The sequence below is a fragment of the Corvus hawaiiensis genome, chromosome 5 (assembly GCF_020740725.1).
Source record: "Corvus hawaiiensis isolate bCorHaw1 chromosome 5, bCorHaw1.pri.cur, whole genome shotgun sequence".
Taxonomy (NCBI): Eukaryota; Metazoa; Chordata; class Aves; order Passeriformes; family Corvidae; genus Corvus; species Corvus hawaiiensis.
Window position 1 is genome coordinate 57,806,306 of NC_063217.1, and position 13,062 is coordinate 57,819,367.

A 13,062-nucleotide genomic window follows, 5' to 3' on the forward strand; every position below is an offset into this window, starting at 1 on the left:
CAACTATCTTTATTCCAGGCAAAGCTGAACCCTATTTTAAATCAATATTTCAGCTTTAACTGCAGGCAGGAACTTGCTCCTTGAATTGGTTATAGACATACAAAAGAGTTACTGTTTGTTTAGAGATGTGGGAAATAGGAGATCTTCATGGGCTGCACAACTTCATCTCAGGGGCAATAGGGAATTTATTAGGGTCATTTCTCAAAGGCCCCAAAAAATGAGTACCTCTATATTTCAGATGCTATAGGGAATAAAGTAAAAGTAGTTCTGATCTTGAATGCAAAGAAATCTATTAAAAGCACAGTTAATATCCTTAGGGTATCTGCAAGTTTTCTGATTGGCCTTAAAAGAAAGGTAAGATATGCCCTGTATTTGCAAGATTCAAAGACCATTCAAAAGAAGTAAATCAAAAAGCAGTACTAGTAAGAAATATATTCTGGAGTATGGGAACTCAGTTCTTCATACAAGCATTTAAATCAAGGTTGAAGAGTCCTAGACACAAGCACCAGGCATTTGGGCAGAGAACTGACAAGAGAAATATCCCAAGTATTTGAAAGGAGATGAATACAAGCAGAATGGTAGCAACAGACTTCAGGTGAGCATGCAGAAATACAATCTGCTTTTTTACTAGATGCCACACAGGCAGTGAAAATATAGGAAAACACTGCCATCCTGGGATGAAACCAAAATGCCCTCAAATTTCACAAGAGCACAAAGGGTCTTGGAGCCATTTGAAAGGACTGTGTTAGCACATACAGCATAATCCCAGGTTAAATGGCAATACATAGGTGAAGGAGGAGAGGACGTGTTTAAGAGAAGCAGATTTGTTGCCTTGTATCATGGGGTATATTTTCATTTTTAGAAGACCAGTACAGAAGACTGAGAACTCAAAGTTGCCTCGATTGTTTTCTTCTGGTTTATGCTGGCCAGAACAATTCTGGTGGAAATTTGGAGAAGATAAACACTTCTAGGATGGAAAGAGGTGGGGTGAGGGGTGGAGTGGGGAGGCGGGGTTAGTTTCCTAAACTTTACTCCAGTTTAGGATATAAGCCAGCCCTGATAGGAAAAAGCAGACAGACCCTAAATGATCTGAATCTACTGCCAACTCATTTAGTGGGTAAGTAATTAGATCTTGAGCTTGAGTCACTGCCACCACATAAATAGAGCATTTTCTGTAAAAACATTGTTATAATCTGTGTTCAGCATTTTGGTTTCTTTTTTTGTACATACAGAGTGAGAATATAGTTGTCAAAGTTCTTCTCCTAATAATAGCATTGAAATACTAGAAGCAAGAAAGTAGAAAAAAGCTTATCTTAGCAAACTCATAATTTTTGAAGCATTTGAAGTCTAAATTAGCTTCACTCTATTGATTAAAAATATTGCTTACAGTGATTTGCCAAAAAAATTTGTTCTGAAATTTAAATTAGATTAAGTATTTTGTAGCAGATTGCCATAATAATTTTCTAAAGTAATAAAATCAGTTATCAGAATTAATGATGCATAAAATTCATTTTATGATTTTACTTCCATTACCTTGCTTCCCTCCCTCATCTGTTTTCAAACCAAGTCTCATAACTTTATAATGTGCTTTTACACCATGCAGTCACCCTTCTTGAAGCTGAAAGGACAACACCATTCAGTACAATCCTTTTAAAATTGCCTTGTTGATCGGTCGGAGCAAAATCAGAAAGAAATGCAGAAAAGACATGAGGACAGCTTTGTAGCTGCTGTGACCCCTGAGATAGTGAAAGAGTAGCAAGATGTCAAATCAAGCAAGGGCTTTCAATGCCATAAAATTAATGAAGTGCAGAGTTAAGTCCTGAGTTTTGCAGAGCTTTTAAACAGAGTGAACAAAAAAAGATGTTACTCTTAAGATACCAATGACTACCTATCTAGCACAAGAAACACATTCCAGGTTATGCTGCAAGTTTTTCTTCACCAAGACACAGTTGTTGCTTTTCTAAATCTGGAGAGCTTTCTCCTTTCTAGAGAGCCCATTCAGGGAAAAAGTTCTTTGTTAATTGGAAACCTCACTCAAATATTGAGACAGAAATTCTACAAAAGTAATCTTGCATCTACAACATGAAACATGAGAGCAGAGTAGTTAATGAGTAAATCTACCACCAAACAGAAATTTTAGAAATGCTTTCAACCTGTTTCAGCTGCTAAAAGGGAGCAGGTGGTTCACAGGCTGATCCAGTGAGATTATGCTGACCTAAAATTAAACACCATTATCATTAAGAGAGCTGCTAATATGAAATACTGCAAGAACCCCCTAGCTTAAAAATACATCTTTTTGCCTTTGCCTGCTGCATTTACTAATACAAGATAACCTAGTAGCTGTCATTGGAGGTCTCTGCTTGCTCCACCAAGCAAGGCAAGCTAGGAGACCTGACATGCTGGTGTAGTTGCCTCAGTGGCAAAGACACAACAACATACTTCTATGCAGAGTCAAGGACAGTAACATGCAGTAACCTTTGGAAAAATACGAGGTGAAAAAGCTGCTCTGAAAACATCTCAGAAAGAGTAGGGAGCAAGCCATGCTTGGTAGAGAGCGAGAGCAGGCGTAGAGCCACCTACAGCAAAACTCAGACCAGGCTTAGAGTCCAGGAACTGTACTTATACAGACGTCACAGGTCTGAGGGAAGAGAGTGTCTGTGAAAGTCCCAAGTGAGGCTCTTCAGACAGGACTCAAGTCCTAACATGAGCCTTTTAAGACAGAATCAGTCTGCCCAAAACAGTTGGAGTTGGAGTTGGAGGGGATCTCTGGACATATCTGGTACAACCCCCTGCTAAAGCCAGTTCACCTAGAGTAGGTTGCACAGGATCACCCTGAAAAAGGGGTTTCAGTTTATATTTTCAGTGCTGCAGACTTGAGAAAACCAAACCCAAGGAGCTTTAATTTCTTGGTCATTATCTCATAGATGTATTGCTTCCCATAGAAAAAGTAAGTGTAGGAAGAGCATAAAGTGTGGGTCAAGAGCAGACAAGCACTTTGCAGCCAGAAAATTCAGCTTGTTTACACTAAAGGTCAAGTTAATTCCAAGGTCATATTTCAAATGCACCTTAAGAAATATATTTTTAACACTTAATACTTTTTAATACTTTTTAATATTTAATATTTTTTAATTATAAAGTAATAATTTCAAAATCTTAATACAAGCACCAGAAATTACCACTGCCATGAATTCTTTTGTAAGATCACATGACACATTACTGTAGGTAGCTAAAACTTTAAGCTGTAAAAAGTGAATCTTGGTTTCATACACCTGGAAGTATATTTCAGAGAATAATCTTCACATTTCTTACATTTTGCAGGTGTTGTGGATGACTGTCTCTGAACTAGTTTTTCCTAGTAGGTGGTAGATTGCTTCCTGTGTGTTCCATATTCAAATATGGGAAATAAAATCTCTAAGGTAAAATAAACTGCTGTTTATCCATTTAGATCAGTAGGACTGTGACCATTTGACCAGAGCAATGGACACAAATGTAACAGAAATTAAAGGGTGGGATTCTCATTCACCTGAATTCCCTACACCTGTCCACCAATATAAACACTTTAAAAAGGCTTTTCTAACAGAAGAACTAACCTAAATTTTTTGGCAGTTTTGACACACTTTGTTTAGAGTTCAGAACAAGACTGATGTCATTTTTTAGATGAGATGAGGTGCTGATATTTTGATAGAACCGCTTCTGCATAGCAACTATGGTATGACTATGGGGATACAGCTTGAAGAAGGGGAGACACTTGTTAAATCATGCTCTGAAGGTCTGGGATAAGAAAAATTTTTTTTTTTTTCTTTAAGAGAGGGCTAAAGAATTGGTCTGGGTGAGATGATAAGCAGATAGGGGATCTATAATTCTGGCTACTTAGGACTGCCTTGGGCAAGCAGGGATTTACACGTGCACTTTAAATGATCTCACAAAGGGCTCATTGAGTTTGGCTGGAGTTAAGGTACAGTAGCTCAAAGCCTGCTCGAATTTCTGATCTGGTTCTGGTTCCAATCAGGATTTTTTTGAACACTTCCAACTCTTTAAGACCTTAATGTGCTCATATTTTGGTCTAATGCAGAGCAGAAAAATACCATACATCATGCTGGAAAAAAGCACACATATCGCATGTGTATTTGTATTCATTTCTCAAACTATTTATATTTCCTTTCATCCTGTGAAGGCCTAATGGTTTCACGATGAATACTTGTCCATTCATATGTAGATGTAGGATGCAGATAAAATATGACAGAAATTTTCACAAAGAAGAGATTGTATTCTATGCTGTGACTTTTCTATTCTTTTCTTCCCGGAATGTTAGATGCTTTTTAACTGTAGAATAGATAAATTTAATGTGGAAGCTTTCGTTTCAGAGGGGAAAGGTGTCTGGTTTTCTAAAGTGATGGGAAAATATTATAATAACAAAGAAAACAAATAAGAATACTTAGCATTTATAAGCTGGCTTTTCTCCAAGTGTCTCAAAAGCATATTACAAACAGGATTGAATCTCTACCCTAAAAAAAAGGATACCTTTTTTTCCTCTGAAAGCCAAATTCTGGAAGTAAACATGAAAGAGGTGGAAGGGCACAGCAATGACCCAAGTTGTATTCTTACAAAATGTCTTTCTGCTTTCTGTGTACATCCTTAAAAATGTCTGGTTGATAACACTTGTCTGGAAATTAAAGTTGGTATATTTCCCTGCTTGCTTGTAGTTATATGTCCTTATTATGAATAGATATGGAATTGTAATGTGCCTAATTACAGCTTCATTACTGAGACAAAATGTATTTTATCCTATTGTCTTCCTGAACATTTAGTATTTTATGGGTTAGGTACTAGATTATTCCCACTTGGCAAAGGGTTCAATTAGCAAGTCAATGACAATAGAGCTAATGAATGACAGTGCAAACCTACCTATTATAACGCTGAGGAGGGAGTTCCATGCTAGAGACCAGAACTTCAATTGATCTGGCTTATTAGGGCAACAGTTCTCCACAGGTTTGACGAGATAAAGTTCCATTAGAAGTAGCTTTCCTTAATCTTAAGGAACCATGTAATGAATTTCTAATCCATCACACAGATGGTTTATTACTGGCGGTATGGTGGGGTAATTATTGACATCCTATTCTGTTGCTGACCTATGAAATGGTGCAGAAGGAACTGTGGATGCCTAAAAATCCTGGAGAACTTTAAATTGTGTTTGTATGCATCATTCTAGATGGCCAGAAAGTAAGAATGCTGGTAGAACAAGTCTAGTAAATAGCTGACATCAGTAGATATTGATGTCATGTGGTTGGGAAAGGATATGACATTTAAGTCTTGTGCATCCACAAGAAAAGAAAGTGAAAAGGAGTAGACACACTGAAAACCAACTTCAAGAACTGCACTCATTTGCTGAGAAAGACATATTCTCTGAGTACCCACTGCAAAACATCTTTGCTTCCAGTTATTGAATATTCACTAGGAAGTGCTTGGGGGTCACCTATAATAAAACCAGAATTATCCATAAAAACTGTTTATTGAATTATGCTTAATACCAAATACAGCTAGGAGAACTGAAGCTTGGTTATTGATAACACACCCAAAAAAAGTTAGATTTTTGGTGATGATGAATTGCTCAATTCATTCCAGTGATTAAGCTGTAGGTCTCAGTCCAGCTAGGTCAGGATGGACTGTCCATGAAGTCAAAATAAAAATTCAAAGAGAAATAGGAGCCACAAGTATATAAATGCTATGAAAAATCATGGGAAAAGGGTGTTTTCTTACCCGAAAAGCCCACCACCAAAACTGAAATTTGCGGGTCAGCAAAAAGAGCTATATTACATATCTTTACAGAGTAGGAAAGCTTTGGTTTTGTTTTTGGTTTTTTTTTTGCTTAGCTCTGCACACCCTTTCCCACAGCAGTCCTGCTACCTGGTGAAAATTCACAGCTTCCAACAACACCCAAATCCAAAGAGAGCTGGACTTGGTTTGGATCACCCCAAAGACCATGCAAATCAGAAGGAACATATTGAGGGGACGGTCATAGTTTGAAATTCACCTCACTTTCCAATAACCTGTTTTGGAGTAAGAAGGGAGATCAGTTTAAGCCAGCTGGTGGAAAAAGCATCAAACCCCGTGTATCTACCAGCCAGTGGCAACACTATAATCGATGAGAGACTGAGAAGTTTGACTGACGAGTCCTGTTTTGGGATATGGAAGCCCGAGGATTTATAGCCTGTGTCCTGAACTAACAACCCAGGAGAATCTGGAGGAACGCAAGCTGTCCTTATGCTTTGGGTGTGAAAGCTGAGCTCAATCACTTTTCAAATGGGCTGCGAATATCCAAAGTCTTCGTCACTTGGGGTGAGGTGTGACAGAGCCAAAGCTTTAATAAATGTACACTAGTATTACACCTAAGCTTACAAAGCCCAAGATTTCTGAGACACCCTTTCACATCATGGAAGAGGAATATTGAGCCAAGATATTAGTAAGACTCTTACAGCTTCTTTTGTTTCATTTTAATCCCAAGAAGAGATCGTGATGTAAATGCTAAAATCTCCTGTGTCCCTTTTTTTAAGTTCATTTGCCTAACAACTCACAAAATGCACGTTGGATGCCCCGGGGAATTTTCTGACCTACTTACTAAAAGCAGTGCTGAGTATTTGATTTTCTTAAATTAAACTAGACAAGTTCTCAGGTTTAATGTTGTTTGTTTTGTCTTACAGATAAATAGACAAGGCAGAAAGTAGACTATAATGACAAGCTTTGGTTTCCTTTTATTTTCTTTTAAGGCATGACCATTCACAAATGGTCAGCAACATAAAGCCCTGCTTTCACAAATGTTTAGGCAGCCTAACTCCCTTGGGCGACCATATTGGCAAGAGATGTGTGCATGGTTCTTTCTTATCACAGTCTCTCTGTGTCAGGATATATTTGCAAGTAGCTGGCAGCAGTGACAGGAATAGCCAGTGAACACTGTCCAGATGTCAGGGATGCTGTCTCAAAAACTAGAATTTTGAGGAGGCAGAGTCACCTTTCTTAACCTCTTTCATGTTCTTTTCTAGAAATCAATTTTAGTCACACCACAAAATTAATTTGGACCAACGCTAAGTCAAAGGTCTTGGCAGGATGAGGCCATGTTCCACTCTCAAAACAATACAAAAGTACTCTAGTTTCATTCTATTTAATTGTTATAAATAATCAAGTAAGCAAAAAAGCCCTGAGCAGTATATGCTGCTAGTTACAGAGGTGGTAATTTACATGAAAACTGAGTCACAGATAGCAAATCCTCTTTGATGCTCCTCTGCATTGACTTCAGTGGAATGATGCTGAGGACCTTGTTCAACTGTCTTTGAGCTTTTTTTTTAACTATTTTTTTTTAGAAGACCTACATTAGATATTGAATTAATTATCAGGCCTGTGATAAACAAATCAAGTCCAAAGTTCACAAACTCTCCCCCTCCCATACAAGAAGCTAGAACTTACTTTAATTATGCCCCGTTACTTGGCAAGAAATCAAACTAATAAACAATAACTCTAGGCCATGCAGAGACATTTTTCCCATAAATTACTTTTTTTGAAATGTGGTGGCATTTGCTTAAGAATTTGCTTCAGACCCTGAACACAAAAATTTCTGCCTAGATCTGTCGAGATTACTCTAGTTATCCAAGGAATAAAATAAACAGCTTAAATTAGCTAAATATATTTATGCCCGAAGTTACAGTGTCATCTGTTATTTAAGCAATAATACTCTGATTATATAAAAATGTAATATATTAAAATATAATAAGGTATTATATATTAATAATGCAATATAGACTATAATCATTATTAATCACATAATGTATAAAATTTAGTAGGCATAAAGGGGGTGATGAGTGCTTCTGAAAATATAATATAACTTAGAATCAATTAAAAAAGTGACATGTACTGTTGTCCAGTTTGCTTCAGATGGTGGGGGGGAATGACATGTCTGTAAGTCAACCTCCACCAGGAATAAGATTATTTCCCAGGACTATCATTCATACCTCAAAAAATTATGTTATTATTAAATTAATAATTGTGTCAATTTTTAACTTCATTACCATAAAATCTTAAACAAAGGATTTGAAAATCTGTTTCTTCAAGGCTTTAACTCCTTCGAACTGTTTTTAAACCCTTTGGGGTTTTTGTCAGCTGTTTATTCAGATTCATCTTTAGATTTCAATACCTATGACCAGCTCCTTTTAGGCATTTCATACATGGAGGGTGTAATGTTTAATACCACATTAACTTATTTCAAGTTAGAACATATTGCATAAAACAAAATTAATGTAAGTTACACTTAGAAAAATACATAGTAATCACAATACACAGTTTAATCCCAATATCATTGTGATTCCAACTGTCCATCTTTATGATGCTGTGCATATGTGGGTTGAAGCCATTGCTCTTTTCCAAGCTTTTTTTTGGTCTGATTTTATACTCGGTGTTGTGTGGAGCCACAAACTGACTCCCTGCTTGCGGCCTGGGTAAGTCAGAGCAGTCACATTCTTTCAGTGAGCTGAGTTTCACGGGCACATCTCCCTTGGCCATCTCTTCTGAACCTTCTTCCACCAGTCACAGCCGTGAAAAACAGAACATTGTTTTCAGAGTTTGGATGAAACTCAAAGTGCCACTAAATACAGGAGTGCAGGAACAGGACTTGAGAAGATTCAAACATCCAACAAATGTTCAAACATTCCAACAAATGTTCATCCAAATTTTGGAAAAAGTGCAAAATTACAGCAAGGCAAGAGCTGATAAAATGGTAAAAGACATCACAGAAAGCAAAATCCGACAAACAACAAAGTAAATATAGAACAAAGAAATAAATAACTACAATACTTTAAAAAGCACTCTTACACTCCAGGGGAATATTATTTTTAATTATTGCTTTTGAAATAGCCTGTATGCACAAGGTTTGAGCTGTAAGCCACGTGGAGTTGAGGAAAATCAATAAGAAATACAGTTTCTTTTAGCAGTTGAATATGTCAAGAGAAAGCTTTCTGTCTTGTCCTCTTTGAAGCCTCTGCTTAGAAAGGGTGTGCTCATTTCTGAAATGCCAGTGATCTCCCTGGCTCTCTTTAAGACTTGATAGATCTCAAGGATGCTCCCTCCACACATTGTAGGCCTGTTCAACTCTACACACAGCTGAGCTTTGAAGGAGCAAAACAGGCTTTAAATCACCTTCTTCTGAAGCAAGAGATGTGTTTATTTCTTTGTTACGCTCTTTCAGAGTCGCTTTAAGCCATGCATTCAGCAGAAAGATTGCTTTATGGTGGGTAATTTAATTTTTAGCTGAATCTGTCCAATCCACCACTGCTTCAAAAAGGTCATAATTCCATTTCAAGAGGGATTTTGCAGTTTTAAATATACTTCAAAATCAAATGTTTCATTGGAGATAGTGTACTTTTTACACCTCTTTTGCCACTGCAACACAGCATTTCCTTAGGGACTGGAAGTTTTTGAAGGAGGGCACAGTGGGCAAGGGAATCATATATGTGTTAAACTAAAAAAACATCTCAAGTGAGTTATTTCATTTGCACAGTTATGAAAAAGCAACAATTATCCTGAATTGCTTTATGAACAGAAAAACTGACCAACAAACAACACACCAAATATTTAAATAGATTTTCAGAGTTCTGTTTCCCCGGATGATGGCCAGCGAGTTCTCTGCAATGATGAGCTCCCTGTTATATAGAGTCAAGGACAAAGGTTGCTTGCTACTGAGCATTTCTGAAATAGTGAGTATTAATTCAATATGGTTTTTGAAAGGATAAGGAGTCTTTTGTGAAAGGGTCTCATGATCCAGTCTCCCCTAACAATGTATTCCCCACTGGTACTCTGATGACTTTTATTAGGCAGATCCTGTTTCATCAATGAAAAATCCAAATATTTTCAAGCAATTTTATGTTTCAGAGAGTATATACTGGCATCTGGTGCTGAATCCTGAGGAGGGACCATTTGATACTAATTGACTGGAGAGTTTTTATGAGGTTCTAGGGTTACAGAATTCCTGAAGCAATTACCCTAGGCGACATGGAAATGCCTCAAAATGCTACAAGCAGGGATCACAGTTTTCTGCTTTCTCTTCTGGAAAGCTCCAGTTGTAACTATCCCTATTCTGCCACAGAGCTGCTTGATCTTTGGGAAGTCACTTAAACCTGCCTGTGCTGCTAGGAGCTGTGTCCTGATCAGAGATTGTTCTTTCCTGCATCACAGAGCAGAACATGAAAGTCTGGGAGGTATGCAGATGTCACAACAGTACCAAAGTAAAACCAACTGGAGGACTGACTGATAACCTCTGGATGGCAATATTCAAAAGTATGGCAGTAGGGGACCAGACTCAAACCTGCTTGGACTCAGAACAGGTTTTTGCCCCCAGAAGCTGATCCTTCCTGCCTGCTCTCACGTTTATGCCACACGAAGAGACACTCAGTTTTGAGGCGATACCAATTTTATGGAGCAGTGAACCTTCTCCTTTCCATATTCAGATTTCAGAGAACCATAGGCCCTCAATGGAGTAACTCTCATGCAGAAATTTTGGATCCAAGCTAGCTGACCAAACTAAACACGTCTATAAATTACTGGTATGTACATCTTTCCTCTCATCTAGTTTCCAACACTCTTCTTTCCTTCCTATATCCCTTAAGTCAGTGTTTCCAAGACAGCATACTTTCAAAGAACAAAGTACAAATGTTTCAAGCTGGCTTAGCAAAATTTTGTTTTCCAGCTGGTGCTTTCTTCTTCTTTGAACATAAGCATGAAAAAAATGCACTTTCACTTTAAACAGTAGGGGTTTTTATCCTGTCCATACTCCTCTGGACATGAAGATTTGTGTTTGGTGTGGTACAAGTAGGGCAGACAGGATGTTCTAAAGATATAACTAAGACAGCATCTGAAAGGATATCTTGAGACAAATTGTGAAAAATAAAGTTGAAGATAAAATTTAAGATAAAATTTAAAGACTTTCCCTGAAAGATGATCTGTGTTTTGTGTATGTGCCAATTGGTCTGACAAATAATACCACAGCACCTTATGAACACTGCTGTCTTTATACAAGGAATCATGCACAGGTTGGGTGAACTGTGTGAGAGTGAAAAGATGGCCAAAACCCCAAGGACTGAATTGGGAATTTCCAGACAACATGGATGGTATTTAACTGCATAAATAAAAGAATTAGGATTTCCAGGTCATGGCCTGTGCAACCCAGGAAAAGGAAAATTTTAATGCATATTCACCTGTGGAATATAACAGAATATCACTCTCCCTAGTAAAAGGGGTACATACTGATAATACATTGCACTGTGCAACAGAATGTATCTTAAATCCATCTTCTAAGGACAGTAAAACATAAAATACTTTTGGACAATAAAATCACTGTGCTGGAGCCTTTCCTCTTTTCCATGGAGACAGCAGTTCAAAAAATTGACACTAGCAAGCAATTTCTTCTTACCCTTCTGCCCCTTGTTTAAATGCCTTTATTAGATTCAAATGTATCAGTCATCCAACTCTATGCATATTAATTTATTTTCACAAAACAGGGATCTTAAGAGGGGAATATGCAGTTTCTGTGCATCAGAAATGGGTCAAGAAATGCAGGACATCAATGGACAAGGGAAGTAAAGATAAAAAAGAGAAAAGAAGTGGCAGAGGGGAGCCAAAGGCTGAGAAGAGAAATGCAATGGGAAGGATAATTGTGGTGCTTTTGCACAGCAAAGATTTAAGAGAGCTGTCTGAACATGGGAGCCCACTAATGATGAGCAGGGGGGAGCCTAAGCTGTAAGGAGGCATCCAGGTGCTGCAGAAGCTTGTGCCTAGGAAAGAAAAGAAGAAGAAAGAAGTGAGGTAGCAGAAATGTGGTTGAACTCTGGCAATTGATGACTGAGCTGCTAACAAGAAAGCTGTTCTTTCTCTCATCAAGCTTTAGAGGAAGACACTGGGGAAAGGCACTTTGGGGAGGTGAATACTGAAGCTCTTGCTGAAGGTTGAAGATTGGTGGGAGTACAAAGATAATGCTTAAGAAATGGCTCCCTTGTTAGTTGTGAGAGGAAAAGTTTTGGTCTAAAAGACCGTGTCCTCTAAATAGAGAAGCTTCAATAGCTAAGACACTGTTGAGGTGCGCAAATAAAAAGAAATTAAATTGTTTCTGTAAAAGGCAGATATCTGGACAATCCTGGCAATTAGCTTGTGAGTGCTTTTCCTAAAATTTTGGTCAAACCATGTCAACAGCTGTCTATCTCTAGACATAAAAAAGAATAAGCACAGAACTGAAGTTTCCTCTTGTAACTTCAGGTTCTGTGCCTGTCATTAAAACAGGATTTCTGCCCTTAAAACTGTGCAATTATACTTTCTTTTTTTACACAAAGCTTATTTCAGTTCTGAACTGTTTCATCAACCTATTTCCCACAAAGCTACAAGCAAGTTTCAAAACTTGCTGAACGCTTTCAGCTTTTTTATTTCTAGTTACATATATACATACATTTTTCTAGTTACATAAATACATACTGTGATGGACTGCTGTTACAGAGTGTGGAAAACACTTACTGCCATCAGTTCTTGTGCTGAAAAGAGGCAAGAAAATCTTCAGCAATAGAGAGGCCTGCTGATCTCAGTGTTATTCCATCAGTATGCTCACGATATTGCCTGCTTACAGAGAAAGCTGTATGCATTTATCATCTTTACTCTCCCACTTCCTGTTGTATTCAGCAGGCTGTTGATAACAGCTGATAGCAAACTGAGGATGGAAAAGGACATGTGCAGACTTAATATAGATGCTTGGAATAATATCATTATAGGGCTGTTATTGATTTTCCCCCTGCTTTGACTCTTTGAGTGTTTTGTACACTGTTGCAAAGAGATAATGGGTTTTTAAGGGGTGGATGTCAAAATTGCACTCATATGCTTGGCCAAATTATAGCTCTGAGACAATGAAGCAGACAACAGCTATTAGGCAGACTCTTACAAGATTGAAAATGCCATAGACTCCAGCGATGACAGTTGTGTCATGGTCCTTTATTCTTTAGCCTGGGATCTGGGGCTCACAGCTTACAGGCTTTGCAGGGATTG